This window comes from Oryctolagus cuniculus, chromosome 4 (assembly GCF_051225735.1).
Source record: "Oryctolagus cuniculus isolate XC-2025 breed Fujian yellow rabbit chromosome 4, ASM5122573v1, whole genome shotgun sequence".
NCBI lineage: Eukaryota > Metazoa > Chordata > Mammalia > Lagomorpha > Leporidae > Oryctolagus > Oryctolagus cuniculus.
The window spans coordinates 159568684-159594128 of NC_142870.1; the positions used below are offsets into that span (position 1 = coordinate 159568684).

Below are 25445 nucleotides of genomic sequence, written 5' to 3' on the forward strand. Positions count from 1 at the left end.
CTTGTGATGGGCTTATCGGGACGTAACCCATGCATCTGTGAAGGGATCTGTTTACAGCATCCAAAGCCTTCTTTCCCAAGAGATCCAGCTCTGGGTTCAACCTTAGGCTTTCCTACTTCCCAGGGATAACCCTGGAGAAGTTCCTAAATGTCTCTATAAAATAAACCCGGTAGTAGAACCTGCCATCCAGGGGCTGTTTCGAGGGTTCGATGAATTACTGCATACACAGTTCTGTTGAGAAGGGGGCTTGTCACATTTCCTGCTCCTGACATGATCATTACCATGGCATCCTGGTCTTATTTCCAGGTTGTAATAGTGTAGCTTTCTCTCTGAAAAGTTAATCCCCTTTTTAAAGTTTTTTTTTTTCCTCTGATTCTTTGTTTTGTTTCTCCTTGTTTCACTCTCTTTTTTTCACTTTAGAAGCTCTCCTCAAAGGTCTGGTGGTCTTTGGTTCCAGGCTGTGTGGAAGGGTGGAATAGAGGAGGGCGGTATGGCTGTGGTCTTCCTGATGGCCCTTGCTGGGTGAGTGTGTGGCGCCGGGCTAGGTCACCACTGGGATGCCTGTGTCTCCTTTTGGTTTGACTCTTCCAATCCAGCTTCCTGATAATGCACACCCTGGTTTGCACCAGGCGATGGTTGAAACACTTGGGTCCCTGACACCCACATGGGAGACCCAGACTGAGCTTCTGGCTCCCAGCATGGCCTGGTCCTAGCTATTGTGGGCTATGGGGGAGTGAACCAGGAGACGGAAGATCTCTCTTTGTCTCTGTCTCTCTTTCTTCCTCGGTATATGTGTGTATGCCTTTCAAATAAATAAACTACTTTTTTTTTAAAAAAAAAAAAAGATAGCTCCTAGTAATTCCCAGTTTCTGGTGTATTTCCCATATTGCATAGCACTGGCCTGGGTACCCAGGGTTACAGTGCAGAAATGCTGGGTTGTGACTTTCAATGCCAAGGCGTAAAAGACGCTGCAGCTTCCACCTTGCTGCCTGGTGCAACTTGAAACTCGCGGCCATGTCATGAGGACACTCAAGCAGCCCAGTGGACAAGTCTACATGGTGAGGAGCTGAGGCCTTGACTGGCAGGTGTATGACCGGGCCCTCTCAGAAGTACATCCTTTGGGGCCAGCATTGTGGCGTGGTGGGTTAAGCCTCTGCCTGCAGTGCCAGCATCCCATATGAGCACTGGTTGTAGCTTTGTGGCTGCTCTGATTCTGATCCAGCTCTCTGCCATTGCACCTGGGAAAGCAACAGAAGATGGCCCAAGTGCTTGGGCCCCTAACACCTATGTGGGAGACCCAGATAGAGTTTCAGATCCCTGGCCCCAGCCATCTGGGGAATGAACCAGCAGATGGAAGACCTCTCTCTCTGTCTCTCCCCTCTCTCTGTAACTCTGACTCTCGAATAAATAAAATAAATCCAAAAGTGAGACAGAGAGGGAGAGAGGGAGGGAGAGAGAGGCTCCCCCAGTCCCAGGCAAGTCCTCAGATCCCTGCAGCTCAGCCAGTGTTCAGATGCAGCCTTCCGAGGGTGAGGGGCCCTGAGGGAGACCCGCCCAGCTAAGCCCCTTGGGAATTCTTGGCCTGCAGAAGCGATGAGGTAAGCAGGGTTTATTTTTGTTTTAGACTGCTCAGTCATGAGGTGCTTCGTCATGCTGCAACAGATAACTAACCCAGGAAGGGTAGTAGACTGGTGGGACGCGAGGAGCGGATCTGGGTGTCTAACTACCCCCCGCAGTGAAACTTTCCACCAGCCCTGCTTCCTAGCTCCACCCTACACTCCAGCAAGTGAAGCTGCTTGATCCCCCCAATTCTGAGACGTTCCAGAGTTCTGCCAGCAAATCTGTCTCCAGTTCTCAGGAAGACGTCTTCAGCGTTTGTCCTGCCAAGTCAGTTACCAATTTTCCTTCGTGTTTGCTTTTCCAAAATTTTACTGACATTGCTCACCACTGGCATCTCCTGTCTTGTTCTCCCTCTCCCTAGGGGCTTATTCCATTGTTCTCGGCTTACTGTCATTTTGCCAGGGGTAGGGAGAGGGGAGAATTAACGTGTGTGCTCTGTCAGAAGTCGAAGTGATCTCGCACCGTTTGGAAAGCCTCCGTGGTGGCTGGAGATGGCCACAGCGTGTCTAGAAGGCGGCTGCCTCGACACCCAGTGTCTGCAGCACCCTGAGCCTCTTAAGATTTATTTATTTATTTGAAAGGTAGAATTACAAAGAGGCAGAGGCAGAGACAGAGAGAAGGAAGTCTTCCATCTGCTGGTTCACTCTCCAGATGGCCCAACAGCCAAAGCTGGGCCGATCTAGAGCCAGGAGCTTCTTCCAAATCTCCTACATGGGCTGATCTGAAGCCAGGAGCCAGGAGCTTCTTCCAGGTCTCCCATGTGTGTGCAGGCGCCCAAGGACATGGGCCATCTTCTACTGCTTTCCCAGGCCATAGCAGAGAGCTGGATGGGAAGTGGAGCAGCCTGGACTGGAACTGGCGCCCATATGGGATGCCAGCACTGCAGGCGGCGGCTTTACCCTCTATGCCACAGTGCTGGCCCCAGCCTCCAGGGATTCTTAAACTTGTGGTGTTGCCGTACAGGAAAAAATGTTTGTCTAGCTATTTGAGGAGGATCATGTAAGATGATAGGAGAGTAGCCAATAACAACTGAAATTTGAGATGATGGGTGATAGGAATTTTAATATAATGGGGCTCTTCTATGTAAGTAGGCTGTGTGTGTGTGTGTGTGTGTGTGTGTAAGAGCAGTATTATGTTCACTACAAAATTGAGAAGGAACTCTAGAGAGTTCTCATCTACCATCCTCGACACCAACAGCATCCCCACGATCAGCACCTCACGCCAGCACAATGCACTTGTTACCACATGGTTACCACCCAGGTCCCCAGTTGACAGTGGGGTTCACTCTTGGAGTTGCACATCCTGTGGGATTGGACAAAAGTGCAGCGACATGTATCCAATATTATAAAACCAGGCAAACAAGCTTCAGTGCCCTGACGACCCACGCTCTCCCTAGTCATCCTCCTCGCCCCCGGCCCTTGGCAGCCACTGATCTCTCTCCTGTCTCCATAATTTTGCCTTCTCCAGAATGCCCCACAGTGGAACCCTGCAGTATTACCCTGTGCAATTGGCTTCTTTCACTTAGCAATGTGCATTTATGTTTCCACCCAATCCATTCATGGCCTGATAAGTCATTTGCTTTTAGTGCTAAATAATATTCCGTTGCTTGCGGTGCACAATTTTTTTCACCTGAAGAAAGACGTGGTTGCTTCCAAGTTTTGGCAGTTATGAATAAAGCTGCCACAAATATCCACGAGCAAGTTTCTAAATTTCTTAAAAGATTTTTATTTATTTATTTGAAAAAGTGGCAGAGAGAGTTGGAGAGACAGAAAGAGAAAGAGATCTTCCACCCACTGGTTCACTCCCAGGATGGCTGCAATGGCCATGTCTGGGCCGGGCCAGGCCGAGCTGGGAACCAGAAACTCCATCCTGGCCTCCCATGTGGGTGGCAGGGGCCAAGCACTTGGGCTGTCACCTGCTGTTTTCCCAGATGCATTAACAGGGAGCTGGATTGGAAGCGTGGGAGCCACTTCTCAAACTGGCACTCTGATGTAGCAATGCTGGCATCCCAAGTGATGGCTTAACCTGCTATACCACAATGCCAATCCCTGTAAGTAAATTTTGTGTGGACATGATTTCAGTTCCTTTGGTTAAACCTTAGGATGCATGATTGTTGGATTGTGTGGTAAAAGTAGATAGTTTCGTAAGAAACCACCAAACTGTCTTCCAAAGTGGCTACTATTTTGTCCTCGCCCAGTGGTGAATGGGACTTCCTGTTGCTCCAGATCTTTGGCAACATTTGGTGTTACCAGAGTTTTGTGGATTTGGGCCATTCTGAGAGTTGTTTATCTCGCTATTGTTTTACTTTGCAATTGCCAAGTGATGTGATGTTGACTGTCTTAAGCTTACTTGTCATCTCAGTATCCCCCTTGGCAATGGGACTGCTCAGGTCTTTAGCTCATTTAAAATCAGATTATACTTCCTTTTTTTTTTTTAATTTTTCCCTCTTTAATTTTTGATTTGGCAAAGGAAGAGACAGAAAGAGAGCTCCCATCTGGGTCACTCCCCAGATGCCTGCAGCAGCCAGGGACTGGGCGGGGCTGAAGCTGGCGGCTGGGGACTCAGCTCAGGGCTCCAAGTGGGTGGCAGAAATCCAGTCGCTTGAAACATCACCACTGCCTCCCAGGGTCTGAATTAGCAAGATGCTGGAGTCAGGAATCGGAGCTGGATATGGAGCCCAGGTACTCTAAATTGGGAGGCAGGTATCCTCACCAGCATTTTAACTGCTAGTCTAAATGCCCACCTCAGATTATACATTTTCTTGTTGTGTTTTAAGAATATATTGTAGGCCGGTGCCGCGGCTCACTAGGCTAATCCTCCGCCTTGCGGCACCGGCACACAGGGTTCTAGTCCCGGTTGGGGCGCCAGATTCTGTCCTGGTTGCCCCTCTTCCAGGCCAGCTCTCTGCTGTGGCCCGGGAGTGCAGTGGAGGATGGCCCAAGTGCTTGGGCCCTGCACCCTATGGGAGACCAGGAGAAGTACCTGGCTCCTGCCTTCGGATCAGAGCGGTGCGCAGGCCGCGGCAGCCATTGGAGGGTGAACCAACGGAAGGAAGACCTTTCTCTCTGTCTCTCTCACTGTCCACTCTGTCCAAAAAATAAATAAATAAATAAATAAAAATAATAAAAAGAATATATTGTAGAGGCCAGTGCATGGTGCAGGGGTTAAGCTGTGGCCTGCAGCACCATATACCATAAGGGCTTGGTTCAAGCCCCGGCTGCTCCACTTCCAATCCAGCTCCCTGCTAATGCACCTGGGGAAGCAGTGGAAGATTGCTCAAGTCCCTGGGCCCCTGCATCACCGTGGGAGACCCGGAAGTAGCTCTCAGCTCCTGGCTTTGGCCTGGCCTACTCCTGTGGTTATGGATATTTGGGGAGTGAACCAGTGGATGAAAAATCTCTCTCTCTAGCTCTGCCTTTCAAATAAATAAATATCTAAAAAAGGAGTATATTATAACTTTTGGATAGCAGTTCTTTATTATATGTCTCATATATATTTTTTTCTTCCAGTCTGTGTCTTGCCTTAGTCTCTTGAAGTGTCTTTCACAGAGTAAAAGTTTTTAATTTCAGTTCACTGAATTTTTTTAAATTTCAGTCCAGCTTATTTTTTTTCTTTCGTGGTTTACACCATTGGTGTTATATCTAAAAAGTCATTGACATGCCCCAAATGACCTAGATATTCTCCTATGTCACTTTGGAGTTTTATGGTTCTGATTTCATATTTGTATCTGTGATACATTTAGAATTAGTTTTTGTGAATGGGGTAAGGGTATGAGTCTAGGGTTTTCTTTCCCCTTCTCATGGATGTCTACCCTTGGTTGAGAATGATGTCTTCGCTGCATTGTATCACTTTTCCTGTTTGTCAGAGGTGAACTGACTACATGTATTTAGGTCAGTTTCTGGGTTTTTCCTTCTGCTCCATAGGTCTGTCCCTTTTCTCACTAATACTGCACTGTTTTAATTACTGCAGCTTTGTAGTCAGACTTCTACTCGGGCACTGTTGGTCCACTCACTGTCTTCTCCTGCTCCAATATCTGCTAACTGTTCTGGGTCTTTTGCCTCTGCATAGCAGTTTTAGAATCAGTTTGCTGCATCCATAAAGTAACTTGCTGGAATTTTGATTGGCATTGCACTGAATCTATAGACCAAGTTGAGAAGAATTGGCATTTAGACAATATTGAGTCTTTCAACTGTGAACATGAAGTATTTCCCCTTTAATTTAGTTCCTCTTTCTTTTATCAGAGTTTTATAGTTTTCCTAGCATAGATTTTCTTCAGTCTTGTATTTTGTTAGCTTTATATCTAAGTTTTTCATTTTTTAGTGTAGTAAGTAGTATTGTGCTTTTAGCTTCAAACAGTTCTTTTTTTATTGCTGATCTATAGGAAAGCGATTGACTTTGGTATATTAACCTTGTGGCCTACAATCTTGCTACAGTTGCTTATCAGCTTCAGGATTTTTTGTTCCATCTTTTAGATTTTCTGTTTGGACAATCATGTCACATGCAAACAAAGACGGTTTTATTTCTTCCATAACAATAGGCCTTCCTTGTCTGGTTGCATTAACAGAGACTACCAGTAACGATGTTGAAGAGGAGTAATGAGAAGGGGCATCTTCGCTTCGTTCTTGATCTTGACACGAAAGCTTCCAGTTTCTCAGCCTTGAGTAAGGTATTAGCTATGGGGTTTATTTATTTAGTTTTAACTATTTAAGTTTATTTGAAAGGCAGATGGATGGAGAGATCTTCCAACCACAATAGCTGGGGCTGGGACAGGCAAAAGCTAGGAGTCTTGAACTCAGTCCAGGTCTCCCATGTAGGAGATGGGTAGCCAATTACTTGAACTCTATCACAAGATGCCTCCCACAGTACACATTAGCAGGAAGCATCTCAAGTAATATCCTAATTTCTGTGCCAAATGCCTGTCCCTTTTTAAAAAATGGATTTTAAAATTTTATTGATTTTTAAAATTTGCTGGGGCTGGCGCTGTGGCATAGTGGGTAAAATGCCATCTGCGGTGCTGGCATCCCATATGGGCGCCAGTTCGAGTCCTGGCTTCTCCACTTCCGATCCAGCTCTCTGCTGTGGCCTGGGAAAGTGGTGGAGGACGTCCCGGGTCCTTGGGCCCCTGCACCCGCATGGGAAGACTCAGAGGAGGCTCCTGGCTCCTGGCTGCAGATCGGCACAGCTCTGGCTGTTGTGGCCAATTGGGGAGTCAACCAGCGGATGGACCTCTCTCACTCTCTCTGCCTCTACTTCTCTCGCTGTGTAACTCTGACTTTCAAATAAATAAATAAATCTTTAAAAAAATTGTTGTAGATTTTTTAGTAGTTATTCTTTATCAAGATGAGGAAATTCCACTTTATTTCTTATTTACTGAGTTGTGGGGGGGGGTGGTTTAGGACATCAATGGGTACTAGGTTTTGTTAAATAATATTTCTGTATTTATTGACATGGTCATGTTATTTTTCTTTAACCTGTTGATGTAATGAGTTACAGTAATGGATTTTTTGTGTCTTTTTAAAAATGAATTATTTATTTGAAAATCAGAGTTAAAGAGAGAGAAAGACAAAGATATTCCATCCATTGGTTCACTACCCCGTTGACCACAACAGCCACTGCTGGGCCAGACATAAGCCAGGAGCCAGGAACTTCATCCATGTCTCCCATGTGGGTGGCAGGGGCCCAAGCACTTAGGTCATCTTCTGCTGCTTTCTCAGGCCACTAACTGGGAGCTAGACTGGAAATGGTGCAGCTGGGATGCGAACTGGTGACATTACAGGATGCCAGCATTGCAGGTGGCAACTTTACCCACAAAGCAACAATGCCATCCACACATCAAATGATTTTTAAATTTTTGAACCATATTTGCAAGACAGGAATAAATCCCACTTGTCTGTATTGTAGAGTTCATCTTAAACATTACTGGATTCAATTTGTTCATATTTTGTTGAGAATTTTACATCTATGCTCATTAGAGATATTGGTCTGTAGTTTGCTTTTCTGCTAATGTCTTTGAAATTTTTTTTATTTGACAGGTAGAGTTATAGACAGTGAGAGAGAGACAGAGAGAAAGGTCTTCCTTCCGTTGGTTCACTCCCCAAATGGCCTCTATGGCCGGCGCTGCGCCGATCCAAAGCCAGGAGCCAGGTGCTTCCTCCTGGTCTCCCATGCAGGTACAGTTGTCCAAGCACTTGGGCCATCCTCCACTGCCTTCCCAGGCCACAGCAGAGAGCTGGACTGGAAGAGGAGCAACTGGGACTAGAACCCAGCGCCCATATGGGATGCCAGCGCCACAGGCGGAGAATTAACCAAGTGAGCCACGGCACCAGCCCTGGCTTTGAATTTTGTCCCCATAGAAGGAATTAAGAAAAGCACCCCCTCTCCGTTTCTAGCATCTGGAAGAGACTGTATAGAATTGGTATAATTTCTTTCTTAACTGTCTGGTGGACTTCACTTGTGAACCCGTCTGGAACTGGAAGGACTGGTGCTTTCTTTTTTGGAAGGTTAGTAATTATTGAATCAATTTATTTAACAGATACAGTCCTGTTCAGAGTACCTTTGTCTTGTGTGAGTTTTGGCAAATTGTGTCTCAAAGAAATTGGTCTCTTTTATTTGGCTTATCAAATCTGTGGTCATGAAGTTGATCAAAGTATTCTTTATTATCCCTTTAATCCATAGGGTCTGTGGTGATGTCCTCTCTTTCATTTCTGATATTAGTAATTTGTACCCCCTCTTATTTTTTTCTCCCTGGCTAGGATTTTACTAATTTTTTTATCTTTTTAAAGAACTAATTTTTTTCAGTTTCATTGATATGTGCTTAATTTTTATTAATTATTTTATTCTGCTAATTTAGATTGAATTTGCTTTTCTTTTTCTGATTTCCTACGGTAGAAGCTTAGCTTCATGATTTTAGTTCTTTCTTCTTCCTAACATACGCATTCAATGCTATGAATTTCCCTTGAAGCACTGCTTTGGCTGCATCTCATGGATGTTAATCAGCTGTATTTTCGTTTTCACTTAGCTCAAGTTATTTTAATTTTTTGAGATTTCTTCTCTGACCCATGAGTTATTTAGGGATGCACTGTATAGCCTCCAAACATTTTAAAGTTTCCTAGCTATCTTTCTGTTATTGGTTTCTAATTTAGTTCCACTGTGGTCTGAGAGCACACACGACATCATTTCTATTCTTTTAAACTGACTAAGGTGCTATTTAGTGGTGCACAGGTGGTCTCTCTGTTGTATGCCCCATGTGAGCTTGAGAAGGGTACGTATTCTGTCATTGGACGAAGCAGTCTATAGATGTCAGTTATATCCACTTGATGGACAGTCCCACTGAGTTCAGGTGTCTTCAGTCTCCACAGAGAGAATAATATACTGCACATATTATTTCTGTAAAATATCCCTGCAACAAAACAGAAACAGTGACGGACACAAGGCCCTACAGGGTGGCAGGTGTTTGAAGATACTGGTTAGGATGCCCACATCCCACACTGCAGTACCTGGTTTCTGTTCCTGGCTCTAGCTCCGTACTCCAGTTTCCCGTCAGTGTAGACCCTGGGAGAGAGTCCTGATGACTCAAGCCACTGGGTCCCTGCCACTCACACAAGAGACCCGGAGTGAGCTGCTGGCTCCTGGGTTTGGCCATGGTCCTGCTGTAACTGTTGCAGGCACTGGGGGAATGAACCAGCAGACAGGAGCTCTTGTGCTCTATATGCTTATCTCTGTCTTTGTCTTTCAAATAAAATAATTTAAAAAAAAATAAAGATCGAGCGCAGAAGGCATGTTGCTAGGAGCTTTGCAGTCCCAAGCGCTCATCCACTCACTCTGCCAGCCTCCCCGATCCAGCAGAGCCTGTGGGAGCTATGGCAACTCAAGACCTCGGACCACAGCACAGCACAGTTAGGCCAGAGCAGGTGCCAAGGGTTGGGGTTTTGCTGGGGAGAGGATGGCAGAACCGGGTCTGTGAAACTCTCTCTGCAAACTGCTAGTGATGGATGTGTGCAGTGGAATTCGTACTCAGGATCCAAGCTTGTTTGATTAAACGGTTGAGGGCTTGGCCTTGTGTTTTTGGCAGGCACTAAGTAGGCCAGCTCACAGAACCAAAGGTACCTACTAGAGCAAGGGAAAACACAACAGAGGAACTGCCTTCCCAAGACTTCTCCTAGGCAACCATCATCGACAGACATTTAGATATTTAACTAGGAGCTAGGTATTTAACTTGTGCCACTCCCTCTTTACTAATGGAAATGGACTCTAAGAGGAAGCCACATCAACCAAAAAATATCTAGTGAATGACCTTACCTTGAATGCAAATAACCTAGCGTTATTGCAGGCTGTTCTACCCAGCACTCTGCCAAAAGTTCTCTCCTTTGTTCCTTTCTTTGTAGCTCTCATTCTCCAAACGGAAGAATTTCAGGGCCAGCATTGTGGCATAATGGTTTAAGCCACTGCCTGAAATGCTGGCATTCCTTCTGGATGCCAGTTCAAGTCCCAGCTCCCCCCCAACCCCTTCCAATCCAGCTCACTGCTAATCGCCTGAGAAACCAGCAGAGGATGGCCCAAATTCTTGGGCCCCTGCACCCATGTGGGAGACCTGGAAGAAGCTCCTGGCTTCTGGCTTTGGTCTGGCCCAGCCTTGACTGTTATGGCCATTTGAGCAGTGAACAAGCACATGGAAGTTTCTCTCTCTCCCTTTCTGTGGGGAGCAACTCGGACTATACTGTTACTGGAATTAAGACTTATTCTATGCATCTGCTCTCCCACAATATGGCGCTGGGAGAGAAGAAAACAGCTTCTACACAGCTGCCTCCAGTTCAGCCAATAAACTGTAGGACTTGCTCCTGATTGGAGAGCAGTGTGCTCAGCGTGTGGGCAGCCGAGTTGGGATTGGCGGAGGAGGACTATATAGGAGGAGAGCGACGGCATGGTGGTGTGGGTTGGTTGGAGAGTGCGTTGGAGAGTTCGCGGGGAAGTTCGTTACTTCGTTCTTTCTCATTTCTCTCTACTCATTCTTGCTTTGGGAGTTTGCTGTTTACTTATTCTTACTTTACTATAGAAAGGACTTGTAAAAAAAGGGAACAACAAGCGCCCGGTCCGGTGCGGCTCCTCCGCGTGCGGAGGAGCAGCAAATGGTGCCGTGACTCGGATATGAAGCCTAGGCAGGGTTTAGTGTCGTTCCTCCATGAAGAGGGGGAGCGACACCTTTCTTTTTTTAAACTTATTTATTTGAGAAGTAGAGCTACAGACAGAGGGAGAAAGAGAGAGAGAGAGAGAGAGAGAGAGATCTTCCATCCGCTGGTTCAATCCCCATATGGCCACAATGGCCAGAGCTGGGCAGATCCGAAGCCAGGAGCTTCTTCTGTGTCTCTCACGTGGGTGCAGGGGCCCAAGCACTTGGCCCATTCTCCACCATCCCCTTCCCAGGCCACAGCACGGAGGTGGATCGGAAGAGGAGCAGCTGAGACAAGAACCGGCATCCACATGGGATGCTGGCGGCAGGTGGAGGCTCATCCCACCACACCACAGTGCCGGCCCCTGTCATTCTGTCTTTCAAATAAATAAATATTAAAAAAAAAAAGGAACAATTTCACCTATAAGGAGGGGCTTAAGGTCCTGCTGAATTAGTCGGTGGCACCATTTTCCAGTTGTTAGGTTGCTCGTCCATTATCAGTTTACCTTGTTAAAAATTAGCTTCTGGGTCTCATGCCCACGTGCTATAGACACATATATATTCCAGTGACCTCTGTTGTATGACGCTTCTTGGTGAATGACTTCTCTAACCATTCATAAATCTCAGAAGCAATTTCTTTTTTAACTCTGTAAAACATTTAATTGTTTTCCCAGAGACATTCAAAGGTACATGTAATTGCTCCAGAATACCAACATTTCTCTTAAATTGTTTTTTCTTGACAATCATAGAGGCAGAGACAGATAGATATAACAGAGGTCCCATCATGCTCCAGTCCGTACATTCCCACAGCCGTGGTGCTGTGCCAGTGCAAAGCCAGGAGCTGGGAACTCAGTCCATGTCTCCCATGTGGGTGGCAGGCACCCGACTACTTGAATTGTCATCTCTGCCTCCCAGGGTGTGCCTTAGCAGAAAGCTGGAACTTGGAGTGGAGCTGGGACTCAATCCCAGGTGCTCTGATCTGAGACGCAGGCATCCCAACAGGTGTGCTAACCACGAAGTCCGATACCTGCCTCCCTAAAATGTTTGATGTGGGAAATCCTGGTTTTGTGAACTGACAAGTATCTATCAGAGAACAACATTTACTCCTGCGAACATCCTCACCTCCTGATACTGCTGCACTAGGGATGAGATCTCAACACAGGAATTTGCGGAGAGGCGAGGGGCACAAATGTGCAGCCCTTAGAGCCCCACTAAACAGACTCCTGGGGCCGGGCTGTGGAGCAGCGGGTAAAGCCACCACGTGTGGTGCTGGTATCCCATATGGGCACCAGTTTGAGTCCCGCCTGCTCTACTTCCGATCCAGCTCTCTGCTATGGCCTGGGAAAGCAGTAGAAGATGGCCCCAGTCCTTGGGCCCCTGCACCCGCCTGGGAGACCCGGAAGAAGCTCCTGGCTTTGGATTGACGCAGCCCCAGCCATTGCAGCCAATAGTGGAGTGAACCAGCAGATGGAAGACCTCTCTTTCTCTCTGCCTCTTCTTTTTTTACTTTTTACAAAGATTTATTTTAAATAAATCTAAAAACAAAACAAAACAAAACAAAAAAACAGACTCCTGACGCTTCCCATTTTTTCACCGTGGTCTCAAGTGTGATAAACGCACGGGTGTCTGACGGCACCGGAAGTTCAGGAGTTCTGTGTGTCTACCCTGCAGTGATACTGGTGGTAAGGCATTGTGCACTGAGGGACGATGAGAACAACATCCCATTTTTTTTTTATTCTTTTTTTTTTTTTTTTTTTTTGACAGGCAGAGTGGACAGTGAGAGAGAGAGACAGAGAGAAAGGTCTTCCGTTGCCGTTCGTTGGTTCACCCTCCAATGGCCGCTGCAGCTGGTGCACTGCGGCCTGCGCACCGCGCTGATCCGATGGCAGGAGCCAGGTGCTTCTCCTGGTCTCCCATGGGGTGCAGGGCCCAAGCACTTGGGCCATCCTCCACTGCACTCCCTGGCCACAGCAGAGAGCTGGCCTGGAAGAGGGGCAACCGGGACAGAATCCAGCGCCCCGACCGGGACTAGAACCCGGTGTGCCAGCGCCACAAGGCAGAGGATTAGCCCATTGAGCCACGGCGCCAGCCAACAACATCCCATTTTTAAACCATCCGCATGGAGGAATATTTTACCCACACTAAGATGCACAGCTTTCAAATGTACATTTTGATGAGTTTTTAACAAAGGTCAGCCAACTCCTTAACCGAGACACGGACACCACTTCCCGCGACCCAGCAAGCTCCTTCGTGTCGGTCTCCTGGCCTCCCTCCCGAACCCCAGGAACCCGCTCCAGAGGCGGCCACCATTCTCACTTCTAGAACTTCTCCGGATCGTCTAGAATTTCACGTGACTTGAATCACACAGTCTGGCCCCACCAAACTCTTTCGGTTTTATTCTCTCCCGTTCAACCTGCTGCCTCAGACCCAGCCACTCCCTTGGCGAACTGCACGGGCACACCACAGCGTGCTCACCCGTGGCCAGCACTTCCGCTTGCGCTCTTTCACTGCTGCAAACACGGGGCTACGTGTGTCCCAGGTCGTGTCTCATAGCAAGCAGAGGTCAGCAGCCGCGGCGGCTGCTTGGGGGAGATTTTCCTGTGAGACTTCTGTCTTTCGCTGTCCGGCATCAGTCCTTCGTCTTGTTGGCACCTGGGTCCATCACCCTGTGTGGGCTCAGGAGGAAGTGAGACGCAAGAGGTCAGACCTGCTGCTTGATGGGGAGGCCTTTGGCCTGGCCAGGCTGAGGCTGACTTTGAGCACAGTGGGGATCTGAGCCAAGTGACGTCAAGTTCAGTGCATGGGGCTCAGAGACGCCTCTTCCCGCCTCCCACAGGGCATCTGCCGGCTCCCACCTGCCCACCAGAGCGTGCTGGCTTCCTGCCCGCTTTCCACTCCTCCAGGCTTCCAGCAGTTCTAACAACAACTTCCCGTTTGGCTCCATGTAGGTAGGCTTGGTTTCTGTACTTGAACTCAAGGCCATTACTGATACACTGAGTATTGTCCCCATTGGACAGATAAAGAAACCGAGGCCCAAGGCCAGTGACTCGTCTGGCGCCACGAGGGGGAGAAGGTGACAGGACAAGGATGAGAGCTGGACAGTGTGGCTCCATGCCAGGTCAGAGGCAGCATCAGAACGGACATTGCGGTGCCAGCCTCATTCCAGCTCAGGTCTTTGTCTCCATTGTTTTGCAAGGGGACAGCATGGGTGGTGGTAGCCCAGGCAAATGGGGGAGCAGGAGGTCATTCCACCACCGCTCCCTTCTCAGCCCAGTGGGATCCCCACCACTTTGCTCTGCAGATCAGAGCTAAAACCCGGCGCAGGGCAGGCAACGTCTTCCGTGCCTTTCTGTGGCATAGTCCAGCATGACTGTTACGCCCTTACTCTGATCTCTGTCTAATGCTTACAGAAGTGGATTCCTTTGAGTCCTTACCCCTGACAGGAACAATCCCCTTGGAATCTAAGCCTTCCAAGAGCAGCCCCGTGGGTTCTATGAAAGGCAGCCTCCCTCCTCCTGCAGGGAGCCAGCTACGTGGGGCTGGCCCAGATCAAGGGGATGAAGCCACGCTGCGCAAGCTCAGGCAGCCAAGGGGCGGGAGTGCTCAGCTGCCATCCGCTCCCCACTCCCCCACCTCCCCTCCTGGTCTGGTCTGGGAGGGGCTGCTGGAGGCTGTCAGGGGGGGAGCAGGGACCTGTCCCCTGCAGCCAGGGCGGAGGAGGGTGATGACAGAGCCTCTCCTTTCCCCAAGCCCCAGGATAAGGGGATGTCAAGACACCCCAAGGAGGGTTAGGGTGCGGTGGCCAAGACAGGGACTTGTTGCACTGCTGCTAAGGGGACAGCCTCAGCCGCAGGGAGCCGCTGCCTTTCCCGCGGTGGGCTGCTGCGGGCATTGAAGGAGTGAACCAGTAGGTGGGAAATCTTCCTGTCTCTCTACCTGTCCAAAAAAAAAAAAAAAAAAATGTTACTAAAGGCCTGGTCACATCAGCTCCACTGGGGACGACCCTGAAAGGTCACCTCGGGCTCCCTGTGGCATGGGCGAGGTGCCCGGGGCGAGTGAGCACCCTGCTCACTCTGCCCCTCCTGCTGCTCTTTGCCCCCTTCCCAGGGCTGCACGCCAGGGCAAGTCCTCGGGAGCTCCTGCACAACAGCGCCCTGCACGTGTGAACCACAGCGAGACAGAGTTGTACTTTTATAGGATCATTGTAGGTCAATTTAAGAAATGCTCTTTTATGGTGTGTGATCTCACTCCTTGGGGCATAAATCTGTAGGTATCATTTGGAGATAAAATGTCCTATGAAATTACTGCTACGCTTTTATTTTTTTGGAAATGCGGAGCAAGGTGGGGCAGGGAGAGAGAGATGGATTTGCCGTGGCTCTTGCAGCCAGAGTTGGGTCAGATCGGAGCAGGGAGCCAGGAACTCCATGCGGGAGAGCTGGATCGGAAGCAGAGCAGCTGGAACTCGAATCTGCCCTCCGATAGGGGATACAGGTATTACAAGTGGGGGCTTAACCTGCTGCACCCCCACACTGGCCCCACTAGCACTCCCTTTTACAGAAGAGCCAACTGTGGGGCAGACAGGACAGTTCACTTGCCCAGGGTGACACACCTTAGGGCAGAACCAGGATCAGACCCCAGGCAGACTATGAAACTGTGTTCTCGAATGCTGTGTCCACCTGCCCCTCCTCACCCTGACTGCACTCACTGGCCTATCGCCTCCCGCCTGGCGGGGTCAAGAGGTCAAGGATGGTCTCTCAATCATGAACACTGTCAGGGTCACGAAAATAAAAATAAGAGTAAAAATATGAGAAAAAGAATACAGAGAGAGAGAGCTGCACACAAGCGAGATTGTCCATCTGCTGGTTCGCTCCCCCAAATGCCCGCAGGAGCTTCTTGCGAGTCTCCCATGCGGATACAGGGGCCCAAATGCCCCAAATGCCCGCAACAGGAGGGCTGGGCCAGGCTGAAGCCAGGAGCCAGGACCTCCATCTGGGTCTCCCACACGGGTCTCAGGGACCCAAGTATTTGAGTCATCACTGCTGCCTCCCAGGGTGTGCTTTGGCAGGAAGCTGGATTAAAAGTGGTGGTGGGACTTGATCTTAGGCACTGTGATAGGGGTGAGGGTGTCCCATGCCATAGCTTCACTGAGCCACAATGCCCGCCCCTCTAGCTAAAAGTTTACATGTGTCCTCATGCTTTTATTTTTCTGACTTGTGATACGAATTACTGTGTGGTAGGCCGTCACTACGATTTATTCTTGCAAAAACAAATTGTTTTAACACCGAACTTTGAGTTCTGTCATATTTAAATAAATTTTTAAAATTAAAGGAATACCATGAACTTGTAAATAAATGACAAATCTCAAGGTAAAAATTTTTTTTTAAAGACTTCTTCATTTACTTGAGAAGTAGTTACAGAGAGAGGGAGGGACATAGAGAAAGGTCTTCCAAATGCTTGTTCACTCCCCAAATGGACACAACAGCTAGAGCTGGGCCGATTCGAAGCCAGGAGCCAGGAGCTTCTTGCGAGTCTCCCATGCGGATACAGGGGCCCAAACACTTGGACCATCTTCTACTGCTTTCCCAAGCCATCAGCGGAGATACTGGATCAGAAATGGAACAGCCAGGACTCGAACCAGTGCCAGTGCCACAGGCAGATGCTTAACCTACTGCGCCATGGCACCAGCCCTGACAAAATTCTTAAAAGTTAAAAATGTGACTCTCTTAGAAACAGCAAATGAGCACTACCAAATATTTGATTGCATTCATTTCGTGGGGCTGCTCACACTTGTGGAGCCAGAAGTCCAGAACCCAGGTGTGGGCACCCAGGCTCCTGACGGAGGGTCCTTCCTCACCTCCCAGCCCCCGGCTGCCAGCAGTCCCTGCTCTCGCTGCTCTTGGTCTCGGCCCCGGGTCGTCTCCTCTTCTGTCCCTTGGAAGGACATCGTTGCTGGAGCTAAGGCCCACGCGGGTTGTCCGGGATGATCTCATCTCAGAGCCGTGACTGAGTGACATCTACAGAGACGCCGCTCCCAGTAAGGCCCATCCCAGGGACCTGGACTTGGGCTGGTGTGTCAGAGGCCACCGTTCCAACCCCCACCCCGGGACTGAAGGTAACTGAAAGGAGCAGGTGCGGAACGGACATGGTGTAGTCAGCTGGCACAGGCGCGCTGGAGTAGCTGCCCAGAGTGAGAGGTGGTGTCTCAGGGCAGTGCAGCTGTGACCTCTGGGGTTAACATACTGGGGCAAAATATCTAATAGTTAGCACCTAACGTCACAGATTCTGGGCCCTCATCAGTAGTAAATTGAATGACGGTACATTTCCTAGACCAAGGCTCTCCAACAGAACTGTCTGCAGTGATGGGATGTTCTGTGCTGTCCAGGACAGTAGCCACAGTTCAAGTTCTCACAGGTGGTTAATGAGCACTTGCGATGTGGCTAGCAGGGGTCCACATTGCTGCGTGCAACACAAACAGCCGAGTCTGGGCTGCCCCACTCATGATTCGGCTTCCTGCTAATGTGTGTGGGGAGGCAGCAGGTGATGGCCCAAGTCCGTGGGCCCCTGCATACTTGTGGGAGACCAGGATGGAGTTCCTGGCTCCTGGTTTTGGCCTGACCCAGCCCTGGCCATTGAGGCTATTTGGGGAGTAAACCAGCAAGTGGAAGATATCTCTCTCACACTCTCTTTCTCCTTCTCTCTTTGTAACTCTGCCTTTCAAATACAAAAAATAAATCTTTTTAAAAAAGTGTTTGAGGTGTAGGTGTTGTGGAATAGCAGGTTAAGCCACGGCATCTCATAGGGAGTGCCAGTTGGTGTCCCAGCTACTGTTTCCAATCCAGCTTCCTGCTAATGCCTCTGGGCAAGCAGCAGATGCTGGCCCAAGCGCTTGGGTCCCTGCCACCCTCATGGGACACTTGGATGGAGTTCTGGCCCCTGGCTTCTGCCTGGGCCAGCCCTAGCTGTTGCAGCTATTTGGAGAGTGAATCCACAGATGAAGTGCTCTCTAGCTATCTATCTATTTTTCAAATAAATCTTTTTTTGTGGTTTAAGTATTTATTTGGATAACACAGTCTGAGGACTTGCTTACTATTAGTTCAAAAAATATGTGTGGAACTGCCGCTATGAGCCAGACCCCACGGGGAACAAGCCAGATGTAGTCTCTGCCCACGCGTGGTAGGAAGCCTAGCTGGGAACCCTCACATGAGACAAACAGGCACACAAACAACTATATATTTAAAAGTTGTGATTAGAACTAAGAAAGAGTACAGAGTTCTTTGAAAATTTAGTGGCAACTGATTTATTCAGTGGGGCTACATGAGGCCCCTGAGCCAGTGACTTTTTTATTTAAGATTTATTTTCAAATAAATAAATCTTTTAAAACATTTTTTGAGCAGCTGAGGGAGACAAAGGCAGATATATATATATATATATGTATGTATGTATATACACACACACACACACACACACACACATATATATATACATAGAGAGAGAGAGAGAGAGATCCCCTATCCACTGGTTTGCTTCCCAAATTCCCACAGCAGCCAGGGATCCAGTTACTGGGATCCAGAAACCTAATGTAGATCACCCACATGGGTGACAAGGACCCAATTACCTAGGCAGTCACTGCCGTCTCCATCTCCCAGGGCTGCGTTAGCAGGAAGCTGGGAACAGGAGCCAGAGCTGAGGATCAAACCAGGTATCCTAATGTGGGACACAGGCTTCTTAACAAGTGTCTTGGGGCCCGTGTAGTGGCGTAGCAGGTTAAGCCTCCACCTGAGTGCCGGCATTCCATGTGGGCGCTGGTTCGAGACCCGGCTGCTCCACAATCCAGCTCCCTGCTAATGCACCTGGGAAAGCAGTGGAAGGTGGCCCAAGTGCTTCAGCTCCTGCACCTACATGGGAGACCCAATGAAGCTCCTGGCTTCAACCTGGCTCAGCCCTGGCTGATGCAGCCATGTGGGGATTAAACCAGTGGATGGAAGATCTCTCTCTGCGTGTCTCTATCTTTCCCTCTCCGTTTCTAACTCTACCTTTCAAATAAATAAAAAATCAATCTTTAACCAGTGTCTTTCCCACCTATATTTACTTTTAATCAATTTAGATTTCAATATAATCAGCTGCAGGTGGCTGGTGCCCACACTATGGGATGGTACAGTCCTAGAGAATTAATTAGTCTCCAGCAAGGCCTGATAGACGATGCTGTAGATTGACATAGAGGACACGCTGTTGCCTTGCATCCAAATTCTCACAACTTTTCTCAATACGTAAACAGCAGATCTGAGCATGGGCAAACCCAGCCCTGTGATCTAGAAAGTACTTCCACTTAGGCCTATTGCTCTGTGGCCAAAACAACTCATTTTTTTGAAGACATGGGGTTTTGTACAAAATCTCTTAATATTTAGAGATTAGCTAAAGATTGGTGATTTCCACTCTAGGGGGAAATGGTACGTGCTAATTAACCTCTCATAATCTGCTTTATTTCCCGTTACTGTGCTAATATGCTCCACCTTTCACCCCTGTGCCTGGCGTGTATTAGATTCCCCCAGTAGTACAATTCATTTCGGTTTCGGTAGACATTTATCGAGTGCCTACTGCGTGTCAGGGACAGATAATTTTCAGGATGCATAAGATGCAAGCCTGGTCCTCACGAGGTCCTGCTCTGACAGAGACACAACACAACGTCCTTTGTCAAGTGTGGCGACGGAGGCCAGGCAGCAGTTAGGGTGGAGAAGATGCGGCTGTGCCCATTCCTGAGTGGGAGCTGACCGGGTGAAGTGAGGTAGAAAGGGCATCCTGGGCAGAGGCACAGAGAGGCATGCATGGGTGACTACAGGAAACCTCCAGCAGTCAGCATGAGCAGAGCTTGAAACTCAAGACCAGAAGTGGCAGGAGGTGAGGACAGAGAAGCCAAGGTCAGATCAGGGAAGGTATGATAGTTTATGACATGAAGGAAGTTTTATCCCTGGCTCATCAAGACCATGGAACGAATGAATGATGAACACATTCCTTTAGCAAATATTCTCCAACTATTGGCTTTAAAGACACTGGGGCTATGGGTAACTAAAGTTATGGTCTTTCTTCTCATGAGGTTTATATTCTGGCTGGGGGAACCAAGTGGTTAAACAGGTGCATAAGTAATACAACACTGAGTTCTAGATAGAACTCTTCAGATCTCAAGAAAAGGAAGCCAGGATGTGGGTGAGAAGGGTTGGGAGCCGGAAGCTGGGGTGGGTAGGATGTTAGGTTGTTTGACCTAGGACTCAAAAATCAACAAGCAACCAACCCAGTAATGATTTAGACTGTAAAACACCATTCTGGTCTCTGAACTCTAGGAATCATTTAGTAACTTTTTTAAAAAATACTTTTTTTTTATTTGAAAGGAATAGAGACAAAGAGAGAGATCGTCCATCCACTAGTTCACTCCTCAAATCACTGCCACTGCTGGAGCAGGTCTAGGCCAAAGCTAGGAGCCCAGAGCTCCATCTTGGTCTCCCATACAGGTGGCAGGGGCCCAAGCACTTGTCATCTCCCACTGCCTCCCCTGGCACATTAGCAGGAAGGTGGATCAGAAGCAGAGCAGCCAGGACTCAAACGGCTGCTCCAGTAGGGATGTCAGCCTCCCAAGCAGCAGCTAGACCCACTGTGTCACCATGCCAGCTCCAGGAACATTTTTACAGCCAGATTTAAAAGGTCTGAATAGGAAAACAAAATGCATTTGAGGACGAAAGAAAGAAAATTCTCCTGACATCTTGGTAACTGCAGCCCACATGTGTTTTTAGTCACAGTGTATTCCCTTCGGTCTGGCCCACCCGCATATGTATTTTATGCAATTGATCATAATCAGCTATATAAACAATTTCATAGTCAGCTCTTTTCACTTAACATTACAAGAATTTTCTCTGATAACCACTCTGGTCTTGCTTATTATAATCTTCAATTTCTGCATATTTGTTCTTCTGGGAGTCTACCGTAGAGTCACTAACCTTTCCCGTGCTGCACACCGAGGTTGTCTTACAAATTTTCTGGCTTATGCGCATAGACATCTTTACATACACATATTTTTCAGCTTCGTTCATTTAACTTCCTCAGGATGAATGTCCTAAAATGGGAGGTTCTTGCATCAAAGGGAATGTTGACACTTGGAGCCTGGGATACAGGTTGCCGAATTGCTTTCCAAAAGGGCTGAGAAGGTGGAGGATGGTGGGAGGATTTAGGCATGCAGGTATGTGTGAGACCATGAGCCAGCAAAAATGCCAGCGGTCATAGTCTGTGAGGGACAGGCCTGGTCTGTTTTGCTATTGCTGTGCGTACGGTTCCCAGCACCCAGTAGGAGCTCACTAATGGAGTGAGCGGCAGCCTAAAGTTGATTTTTAGCAAATTTGTTGTTGTGCTTCAAAGGACAAAAGTGTGCCCAGTGGGAGTGAATACTTTGGTTCCCTGTGCTTTCATCACTTGGCTTCTGATTAAGAAATCAACAAGTGGGGCAGGTGTTGTATGTCAGTGGGTTAAGCCACTGCCTGCAATTCCCGCATCCCATATAGGAGCTCTGAGTCCTGGCTTCACTCCTGGTTCAAGTTCCCGCTAATGCACACCCCAGGAAGCAGCAGGTGATGGCTCAAGTACCTGAGTCCCTGCCAGCCACGCGGGAGACCCCAGTGAAGTTTCTTGCTCCTGTCTTCTATAGCCTGGCCCAGCCCTGGCTATTGTGGACATTTGAGGAGTGAACCAGGAATGGAAGATCTCTCTCTTTTTAAAAAAGATGTATCTATTTATTTCAAAGTCAGAGTTACAAAGAGAGGGGGAGACAATGAGAGACATATCTTCCACCCTCTGGTTCACTTCCCAAATAGCCCCAATGGCCAGGGCTGGGCCAGGCCAAAGCCAGGACCAAGAACTCCATCCAGATCTCCCACTTGAGTGGCAGGGACCTAAATACTTAGACCATCTTCCGCTGCCGTCCCAGGTGCATTAGCAGGAAGTTAGATGTAAAGCAGACCAGCTGGGACTTGAACTGGTGCTCAGGAGTTGCTGGCATCACAGGAGGTAGCCATCTGGGGAGTGTCTCTCTCCTTTCTCTCTTTCTCCTTCCTTTCTCTCGTTCTCTTTCAGTGTCCCACATCTTTCAAGTAAATTGAAAGTATACAAGTATTTTTCCTAAAGATTTATTTATTGAAAGAGTTATAGAGAGACACAGAGAGGTCTTCCATCCACTGGTTCACTCCACAGATGGCTACAGCTGGGCTGGGCTAGGCCAAAGCCAGAAGCCAGGAGCCATCTGGGTCTCCCATATGGGCGATATTCTGCTGCTTTCCCAGGCGCATTAGCAGGGAGCTGGACGGGAAGTGGGGCAGCCGGGACTCAATCTACTGTGCCACGCTGCCAGCCCTAAAAGTATACAAATTTTTTAAAATTAAAAAATAAAATTCTAGTTGGAAAAGATTGTGTGCATCAGGTGAAAATATCATTCCCATGGGAACAAATAAGAGGTATTTCAGGAAAGTTAGGGCTTGGGAAATACACCATTCACAAGCCCTGTGTGAAAGAATTGCTTGAAGAAGGTACTCTAACCAAACAGCAGCATTTAATTTAAGAAGAGCTGCAGCAAGAGAAGCGATAGGAAACTGTAATGAGAAAACAAACTGGTAGAATGTAACATTCAGAAAAACAACTATTCATCAGGATTCTCATTTATTGAACACTTACTGTGAAAATACGTATTACCCATAACACATAGTAACCTGAAGAACGTGTCAAGCCAGCAGCATTTGCAGATGGGTAGCCTCTGTAATGTTTTAATCAATTTTCCTGAAATTCAGGAAATACACAAGGACAGGTCCATCATAGCCATCCCAAAATAACTCATTTTTAAAAATATGTGACACTGTGGTTTTTTTTGAAGATTTATTATTTATTTGAAAGGCAGAGTTACCGAGAGGCTGATGCAGAGAGAGAGAGCGCAGGCTCACTCCCCAAATGACTGCAATGGCCCGAGCTGGGCTGATCCGAAGCCAGGAGCCAGGAGCTTCTTCTGGATCTCCTTCGTGGGTGTAAGGGCCCAAGCACTTGGGCCATCTCCTACTGCTTTCCCAGGCCACAGCGGAGATGGAACTCAAACTGGCGCCCATATGGGGTGCTGGCACTACAGGCAGCTGTTTTACCTGCTATGCCACAGCACTGGCCCCCATAAGGCAATTTTTTTTTAAAGAAGTGTTTTTATTTGAGAAACAGAGACAGGGAGAAACAGATCTTGCATGTACCGGTTCACTCCCCAAGTGCCCACATCCAGGAAATCTAAATCTAGATTCCCCCAGGTGGGTGGCAGGGGCCCAGTCACTCCAGCCATCAGTGCTGCCTGCCCACGGTCTGCTCGCAGGCGGCTGGAGTGAGGAGCTGGAGCCAGGCATCCAACCCAGCCCCTCTTAGGTGAGACCAGGGTGTGCGAGGGACTAGGCTGAACACCACCCCTGCTACCTCAGTGTGTGCGCAAGTTCGCAATGAGGCTCCGGGCGCACCACAGGACTGGGCGGATGCGCACCTGCTCCCCGCCGCCAGACTCACTCTGCTCAAACCACAGGTTCTCTCACTTTGTCCAACGTTCGGTCGACGCAGAGTGAATTTGTATAACTAGCCCTTCTGGTCTCTATCCGAGGACTTCAGTTGTTCCACTGAAACTAGCCACACGTTGTCAGACCTCTCGAGCTCTGACTGGGAAGTGAAAGTGAGTGACACAGGCACCCAGTCACGGGGAAACTCTGCAGAGACAGCGCCAGGCGATTTCGCCGGTTTTGCCTCGGTTCCCCTATTTGTAGCTCCGCTGGGAAGTTGGGAACTAGTGCCTTTTCTCCAGTGATCTTCCACCCGCGGGGTGTAGCCGTGTCCTGCCGTGGCGCGCGGGGACCGAGGGTGGCCTTGCGTGTTTGTGTCTCCGTACCAGGGACTGCTGCACTCCCCGCTCTCTCCGGGGACTAGAGACTGTTAATTACTTTCTGTATAAAAAGGGAGCCCGCAGCGCTGCAGCCCGCAGGTCCTCTAAAAATAGAGGCTATCGGTTATTTTTAAAAACGCTCATCAAGGGACCATGACCATGAGTCACATTTATCTCCCGCTCGCCTGCTCAAGGAAAAACCACGGGACTCCAGGACATTTTCGGGCCTCCCCAAAACGCTGCCACCGCTGCAGAACAGTCACATCGGCCCACCGAGGAGGAAATGAGAAGCCGCCGCGTGGGAACTGTTTCCTAAGCTCCGGCTCTTGCTAGCTCGTCACAGCGCGGTTCAGCCCTCTGGTCTATTGTTAGCATGTTTCTTTTCCTTTTCAGGGATAGTCCTAACCTAAGGAAGAAGTATCTGCTGAGGAGGAATCCCACGGCCTGGGAGGTATCAGTCTTTCCTGAGACATCGGTTTCACTTGCTTGTAGAACATTAAAAAGAAATTGGAAGTGATAAACGCATTAATCTACAGCTACTTATGATTAGGCTGTTCTGGCTAAAATGGAATACATTATCTGGAAGACATCTTTCAGACTCCCAAGGCACTTTAAAATAATGAAAACATATAAAATAATATCTAAGTAATTAAAGTAATGGCAAATAAAAACTTAGCACTATATAGAATTGCCTCTCGGAGTAATACATCTCTTTTTATAAGCCCTTTGTGCTATAGCTATTAATTTTTAAGTAAGAAGATATTGCTCTTGAACCAAAAATGGGATATTAACTAACACATTCACTATTAATTGCTTTGCAAATGCAAAGTGCTAAATTCCGGTTTATAAAAATAAACCTTTGAGGGGATCTGATAAAATCTACCCACAGTGCCCACTTCTGAATGATCCAAGCATGAGAGGAGACTCCCCATTCTAGGGCCATAAAAACTGCTCCGTGCGAAAGGAGAGCCCGTGTCTCTTCTGCGAGTGGATTGTCATGCACCAGGAAGCCTGGGTTGTCACCCTCTGTCCCCACCTCACAGAGTCACTCTTCCCATTGGCCCAACCCTTCCTGCGACACACGGTGTTTATTCTCCCACCCCCTCTCCACTTGTAGGCCCTCTGAACCACAAAGCAAGACCACACTAACACTTCCTAACGCAGTCTCTGCCTTCCACATGGCATTCTCCTCCCAGCCCAGCCTGCCCGGTGCTCTAGATGTCCCGCAGAATATGGGACTGACGGCCCCAGTTTTCTATATTCGCTGGGCTGTGATTGGGCATCTGCTGAGTTACTGGGTCCCACGTGAACTCGCTTCCCTGGGGACCTCACTCTTTGCTGCCTGTGGGTAGGGACCCCTCCCCAAGAGTGCACGGCTCAGGGAAGCTTTGGCTCTTGGATTCGTGCCACACGGAGGGTGAGGGCATTCTTCAAGTTGGCTCCCCACTCCCCAAACCCAAGCCCTAACTTATTCAGGGCCCAGCCCTTCCAGTCCTCAAGTTGCAGGTACCTCTCACTGCAAATAACAAGCAAGAAGCAGAGAGGAGAGTTGAAATGCAAGGAAAGTGGGTAGAGGGCCCCTTTTTCTTGCCATTTTCTGCAAGGAAGACTTGCATTTCCTGAAAATTACATCCCTGGAACCAACAAAATGAACTCCTTAGCTTCTGAAACAAACTCCCTTCTAGACACACTCCCCCCCACTCCAAGATTTATTTATTTGAATAGCAGTGT

The 25445-nt window shown here is 48.4% G+C and overlaps 1 long non-coding RNA gene across 3 annotated transcripts in view; it reads left to right on the forward strand.

Annotated features, from left to right (window-relative positions):
• The first annotated feature begins 1627 nt into the window (after window positions 1-1627).
• LOC108177937 (uncharacterized) overlaps window positions 1628-25445 on the forward strand; it is an 82747-nt gene continuing 58929 nt past the window's right edge. The window contains exons 1-4 of one of the 3 annotated variants that reach the window (XR_011388224.2): window positions 1628-1887; window positions 6185-6286; window positions 7653-8120; window positions 24108-24399. This is a non-coding gene — a long non-coding RNA (uncharacterized LOC108177937). Of the gene's footprint in view, window positions 1888-6184; window positions 6287-7652; window positions 8121-24107; window positions 24400-25445 lie in introns of those variants that run through there. The other 2 variants (XR_001794599.4, XR_016233328.1) reach the window with 2 other exon arrangements.